Source organism: Alexandromys fortis, unplaced genomic scaffold (genome assembly GCF_014885135.2).
Source record: "Alexandromys fortis isolate MF-2015 unplaced genomic scaffold, M_Fortis_MF-2015_v1.1 scaffold_6, whole genome shotgun sequence".
NCBI lineage: Eukaryota > Metazoa > Chordata > Mammalia > Rodentia > Cricetidae > Alexandromys > Alexandromys fortis.
In genome coordinates this window covers 10991686-10998833 of record NW_026067902.1, presented here as the reverse complement: position 1 = coordinate 10998833, position 7148 = coordinate 10991686, and the positions used below count along the sequence as shown (strand labels likewise).

At 49.7% G+C, this 7148-nt stretch overlaps 1 long non-coding RNA gene across 1 annotated transcript; it reads right to left on the bottom strand.

The window, feature by feature from the left end:
• Window positions 1-3314: 3314 nt before the first annotated feature.
• On the bottom strand, window positions 3315-6413 carry LOC126496747 (uncharacterized). Its single transcript, XR_007590419.1, has 3 exons — window positions 5749-6413; window positions 5067-5180; window positions 3315-3545 (listed from the first exon to the last, which is right to left on the bottom strand). It is a non-coding gene; the product is annotated as an uncharacterized lncRNA (long non-coding RNA).
• Window positions 6414-7148: the final 735 nt, after the last annotated feature.

Genomic DNA, 7148 nt, shown 5'->3' with positions numbered 1-7148 from the left:
AACAAGGCAACACCAGTTTGGAGTTATGATTAATAGGGTGTTATTTATTTAAAGGGGAAAAAACTTATAGATCACAATCCCAGACAACAGCCATCTGTGCAACCAGGAAGGGAGTCTCGTCTCCAGCGGAGCAGGAAGAGAAGAGAGCAAGCAGAGGAAATAGCCGCTTTTTTAAAGGGAGTGAGACCACGCCCCAATGGGCTGGTATCACAGCAGCTATTGGTTGGAGGGGCGGAAAGACCTCCCGCAACAGACACTCATGCTGCTGGAAGCCCCACGTTGCCTGAAATAGTAACAGGAAATGATTGTGTCACCCTGGACCAGACATGGCTCTTCAGGGATGTGGCACCTGTCCACACAGGGATGAGTGTCCGGTTCCGGAGAGTCCTGATTCAGCCTTCTAAAACAGCATATCTCCTCTCCCTGACAAGACAACGGTTAGGAAAAAAATTACCTTGTCCAGATGACTTGGGCCCTCAGGAGAGATTCAAGGCTTCCCGTGGGCATCGACAGGCAACATCCAGCCTTTCCCGGAGTTCCACGAACTTCTGCCCCTGTGTGGAATTTCAGCTCCCTCCTCTTTCCTCCTTTCTTTCTGTCACCCTCCTGAGTTAGGTCATTTTGTTGGAATTTTTTCATGTAGGGCAAGCAGCAGGAATGTTTCTGTTCAAAGCTGTAGAGATTAGACACAAGGGAGCAGATGAGGAAAGCAAGAATCAAGGGGCTAAAGAGAAGGCTCCAGAGTGAATAGTCCACTGCTCTTCCAGAGGACCTGGATTTGGTTCCCACTTGTGGGTGGCTCACAACTGCTGGGACTCCAGGGCCAGGGGGTCTGATGCCTTCTTCTGGCCTCGGCAGACACCTGCATTTGAGTACATGAACACACATGTGCGCTCATACACACACACACACACACACATACACACACACACACACTTCCTCTCAAAATAGATACTTTTTTTTAAAAAAAATACGATACAATGGAAGAAAGCTCAGTACACAAAGAACATGGATTTTTCTGAAGTGAGAAGCAATTCCTATACGTTAAACCATCTATAAAAATATCGTTTCCCAATCTGGGGTCCTAAGCCTAGGCATTGCATGTAATTCATCAAAACATACCCCCTTGTTCCTCGACGAGAAAGCCAGAGAAGAGCTAAGCGCGTTCAAGGGCTAAGATCAAGATGTTATTTGGAGTCAGCGAGCAGAGGTGGACTCTTTGGTGAATGGTAGTGAAATAATGGGGGGGGGTACAAAGCACACATTCCATAGACAAATAAAGCCAACGTGGATCAAATATATAATGTAAAAAATGAAACAGAAAGAACTAGAAGAAAAATATAGATTTCCATTTTGTAGGGAAGAGGGTTTTTATAAGAATGCACAAAAAAGTAAAGAAGGGGAAACTGGTTCAATCGGTTGCACTTTAAAAATAAAACTCTATGTTGGAAAGATGGCTCAAGTCCAGTGTGAGGAGCAGAGTGCCCACGTGTGTCAGTGGGTGTGGTAGCCCGCCTGTAATCTCAGCTCCAGAGACAAGCTGGCTAGCTAGCTAGACTACCTGTGATGGAGAGATAGCATTTAGAGAACCCCTTGCCTCAAGAGAGCAATGGATGAAGGTTTGATTTAGCTCAGGATTTGAGAGGATGGGGGTCCAACATGGAGGGGAAGACATGCCATTGGTCACAGACAGCCAGGACTCCCCACGGCCGAACAAACCAGGAGGCAGACAACAGAAAATGCTGACGAATCTCCCATCCTGGAACTCCATTGCGTGGGATGGTGCCACCTACATACAGGCTGGGCTCTTCCTTCTCAGTTAAACCTCTCTGGAATCACCTTCAGGGACACCCCAAATCCAGTTGACACTGAAGGTTAACCCGCCTACTCCTCGTCACCAAACCTCCCATAAATGCACGCAAATCCACCCGCAGAAGTTATTCACAGTCAATATCTCAGACAACCAGCAAGCTCCCTTGCTTAAAGATTGTAATAAATCAACAAAAACAAAAACAAAAATAAAACAAAACAAAAAAACACCAACCTAAGCATCCCATGCAAACACCGACAAGAAGTAAGAGCTGACGAGATATGGTGATGGAACCTGGAATCTTAGATTACTTGGCCATTCTGGCACCTGAGGTGTAGAGATTGAAATACAATATCATATGCATTTGAAGAGAGGCTTTTAACAACACAGAATGGAAGAAAAAAGCAACTGAAATCTAAACCAAGGCATCACCATCCACCTTCGGGGCTGCCACAGTTCTCTCACGTGCTGTGTCTGAAATATGTCTGGGGCTGCATCCTTCTGCCTGCTGCTAAACTACAAAGGCTTCTCCCGTCCCCGAGAGCTCAGCCTCTGAGAACTCACAGAAAGGTGTGCTCAGGCGGGTGGGAGCCGTGTGCACCCCTACCGCCCTTTAGGCGGCATCACTTGTATTCACGGAAGACGGCACACAGCCCCAGTGTCTGGCATTCTGCAACTGGTTAAATAATCAGAGGCACAGCCCACTGCCCTCCATGTAACAAACTAAAGTGCCCTACCTCGTGTGTGACGAAAATACCTCCGTCGGCTCCTGTGAAATAGGGCAACAGTGGAAGAAGAAAAGTGATTTTCAAGAGACAGAGGCTGGGGCCAGCGAGATGGCTCAGTGGACAAAGGTGTTGGCCGCAAAAGCCTGGGGATCTGAGTTCGAGGCCCCAGATCCATTTAAAGATGGAAGGAGAGAAACAGCTCCCCCAGATTCCCTCTGACCGCTACATGCATGCTGTGGCATGTGAATCCCTTTCCCCGCGTCATACATACACATACATATTTCAGAACGACAGGCAGTTTAGATCTTTTATTTGTACAGGTGTACAGGTTATCTATTAAAATACATTTCAACATGTAAAACATGAAGCCCATGTCCTTTCTCCTGAGGGGCAGGCAGATTCTAAAGGCAAGTAATTAACCCTTCAAGCACATTCTATCCACTTAGGCTGCCAGCGGGTCACACTGCTGGGTGAGTGCCCCAGGGGTGGGGACAGTGGAGAAGTCCCTGCTCTGCTGTGCAGGAGCCACACCTCAGGCCTGTGTTAACTAAGTACACATTAGCCATCCTGCAGCTACCCTGCATCCGCTTAGGGAGAAGCAGAGGAGAGTGTGGTGTTAAAATGTGAACTAACCAAAACGTGCCAGCTGCCTGGCCAGCCTCAGGACTTGGAGGTGTTAATTGATGATAAATGCGTTTATGATCATGGCTCTTTTCACAGCTTGGGGTCACCTCCTTCTACTTCTCAGTTCAGGTTAAAATTAAAAGCCCCACCATTTGTCTTTTTTCCCTGCCCCCCTCCCTGGAGAGGATGAACATACTGTGGCCCCCACGGCTTTGGTCGGCCATTGTGGCTTTGCACTTGGTTACAGAGTACAGCACCGACACACTCAGCTGCTGGCTCCTGAATCTGCCTTCGGACTCCAGAGCACCTGTGGGTGACTGCTGTGCACCAAGCCCCAAGCAGGATGAGCTTGGCGTACCCTCTTTGGTTCCTCCAGTAGAAACCTAGAATGAAGAACAGAGCTATTCGGGGGTTTCACAGAGGGGTTGGCTGATCAAGCCTCCAGCTGTCATCTTGTGAAGGAGAGGGCAGCTTGTCTGTCAGGGGCCTGGCCAGCTGCCAGTGGGTGTCAACAGTAAATTCCCTTGCCCCTGGGCTCAAGCACTGGCTTTCCTGGCCTTCTAATGCTAGCCGGTCACTGTTTATTTTTTCTTTGTTCACCTTCCCTAGGGGCCCTGCCAGGAGGCAGGTGGTGGGGGCATGAGCAGAGAGCTGTCCCTGTTCTGCAGAGGCCTGAGCAGCCAGGAGGCTGACAAAGAGTAGAGGAAATTCCAGAGACAAACACACAAAAGGTCTGTGGGGAAAGACACCTGAGCGTCATTCAGCCAGGACAGCAGCACGCTGAAAAGCCTGCTCACTCCCTTATATGGAAGAGGGGGGCATTGGGTTAATGAGTCACAAAAGGTCAGCGGAGGCCTCACCTCAGTCCCTCTCTTTTCTGTCTTGGAGCTGAGCCCTAGGGAGACATGGCACACTCCCAGGCCCCAATGTCTTCACTTTAGGAAACTTTCTCCACCCCTGTAACTATTTGTGTGTCTTTGTACAGTTCATTGTAAAGAGGAAAGGCCTAAGAGCCCAGACACTCTGGCATCCTCCCTCTAGACCCACATTAGCCAGTGACAGACACCACGAGGCAGTGTCTCGGTTACTTGTCTCTTGCCATGACCAAACACACGACCAAGGCAGCTCACAGGAGAAAGCTTTTAACTGGGATTACAGTTCCAGAGGGCCAGAGTCTGTGATGACAGAACAAAAACACCGCAGAAAGAGCCAAGAGCTCACGTCTTGATTCGCAAACAGGAAGCAGAGAGCCCTCAGGAAACAGTGTGGATCTTTTGAAGCCACAAAGCTCGCCCTCCATGGTACACATCCTAGTCCTTCCCAAACAGTTCCACCAAATGGGGACTAAATATTCAAACATTAATCCTAAACAGTCACTCAAACTTTTAAAAGATGAACTACTCAGCTGACACGGTAGTGCACACGTTTAATCCCACCGTTGAAGAGGCAGAGGCAGAAGGATCTCTGGATTTGAGTAGTTTGACATAGTGAGTTCTGGAAGAGTTGGGGGTACATAGTGAGACTGTAGGCCGGGTGGTGGTGGCCCACGCCTTTAATCCCAGCACTCGGGAGGCAGAGGCAGGCGGATCTCTGTGAGTTTGAGGCCAGCCTGGCCTACAAGAGCTAGTTCCAAGACAGTCTCTAAAGCTATAGAGAAACCCTGTCTCGAAAAACAAAACAACAACCCAAAGAAGGAAGGAAGGAAGGAAGAAAGAAAGAAAGAAAGAAAGAAAGAAAGAAAGAAAAGAAGATGAGCTGCTAACAAATTCTGAAAGGCCTGAGATGCTTCTAAAGAGCCTGTGAACATGTTGTGTTCACTGGGGACTTTGCATGTGACTATTCATGTGTGTGTGTGTGTGTGTTCACACTTACTAATGCATGTATAAACATGTCTGAGTGCTCACCTGTTAACAAATGTGCACACACTTGAACCTCAAACAAGTGAGAGCATCCCATGGCTGCCCGTGTCACTCCCGGTCTGCCTAGAATCCTGTTCTGAGACTGCATGGGTACTCCAACTTTTAGACAAAGAAAGACCAGAGAAAACAGCTGTCAGCTTTGCATGATCAAACATCTGGGTGCCCAGAGTGGCCACTGCCTGAAGAGTCGTCACCTGAAGAGTATGGCAGATCACTCAGTGGACATGGAGACAGCATTCCCGAGGTTCTGGGATTCCTTGGGCATTTGGTTTGTACTGGATTCCTGGCTCAGCATGGGGTGGGGGTGGGGGTGGGGCAGCTCATTGGCTTTGACTGGGCAGAGAGCAGCTTCCAGGTTTTCTGGTTAAGCCCAGAGGAGAGAGAACTTTCTGAAAGGAAGTGTGTGTGTGTGGGGGGGGGCTAAAGGGACCTGGGAGAAGCCTTAAGCAATGTACGCAGAGTCAAAGTGCGGAGCACTCAGCTCATGGAATTGTTTCTTTCCTGGAGGCTAAAATCCACGGGCAGGTAGCCAGCAGCCACATTAGGATATGAAATGTAATCTGTTTAGAATAAGTTTGCAAACTGCCTCTCATTGGTGCAGAGCCGTGCAGAGGGCACCACAGCCCATGGTGATGGGACCCTTGCCTGCTGTCCATGGCAAGCTCACCCAAGCTGGCAGGTCACTGTGTGTGGAGTCCAGCCTCCCGTACACCTCCTTGCTCAGCCATCCATCTCCCTCTGGAGCAGATAAACACGTTACCAAAGACGACAGCTGGAGTGGCTGAGCGCCAACCCCAGCTGCTTCTCCCTCCGCCACTGCTGCTGCTGCTGCTGTCTCCGGAGGGCAGCTACAGAAGCAAAGAGGCAAATTGACCTCTGCAGGTTGGGAGGCACCCCCAGGTCACACAGTCTCGCTGGTACAGGAAGTTGGGTCCCCTACACCAGTATCCCCCTCCACACACACACACACACACACACACACACACACACACACACTTCGGGGCTTGGCCTGAACAAGGCAGCAGCCTGGGCAGCTGCTGGCCACCTCTGCCCCTGAAGGCATTGTTCTTGTAGTGTCTGTGCTTCCCCTTGCCACAGCATCTTGCTTTCCAGAACAATGGTGAGCGAGAACAGCAGCCAGGACTTATTAGGCGTTTGCAGTGGGCCTGATAGCGTCTCAGCACTTCACGTGTTTGTCTTGGTGTACTCACCCAGCACGTCTCCAGGGAGATGTTAGTCACCATTTTGTAAACGTGGAAATGGGAGTGTGGAAATGGGAGGCTCCAACAATATGCCCAAACTCTCAGGGTCGGTTGGTCGAGTCTGGATTGGAGCCCAGATTTTCTCAGCTCCAGAATCCAAGCAGCTATCATGCCCCCCCCCATCTCCCTCCTGCTCTGACCCCCTACATCTCCCGTGTGGAGGTCCACAGCCTGAATCCTTCCTAGAATCCCAGTTCCAGAACTGACACTGGACTATCTCCTCCCCCATTTCTTCCTTAGAAACCAAGGAAAAGATTGAATCTAGAACTTCCTTCAGACTTCTTCACACGCTGATCCCCAGAGGACACTCCTCCCCCCTATTCAAAATTGAGAAAACAATAAACCCTGTAGCAAAAAGAAAAAGGGAAAGCAAGGGAATTGGAGCCACACAAATCTAACTTACCCTTCTGTGTTCACCTCTCACCAAATCTGGGCCACTCGCTCAACCTTTCTAGATCTCCAATGTTCTAGAAGCAGGGAGCGCGAAAGTGCCCACCACCGTGGTAGGGCTGCTGTGAGAACTAAGTAAGACGGGCCAAGCCTGGTGGTTCAGGCCTGGAATCCCAGATACTCAGGAGGCTGAGGCAGGAAGATCTTATTAAGCTCAGGGCTTACCTGGGTTACAGAGTGAGTTCGGGGTTAGCCTGGGAACTTAGTACTCTCCTATCCCAGAAATAAGGGTAAAAGGAGGGGGGAGGTAGTGCCTTGGTCCCCAGTACCACAAGGCTAAATGGGATAAAACCTAAAGAATGGCTGGGTCTGGGTGTACATATGGCCCACAGCTCTACTGAAGACGTGGTAGCAA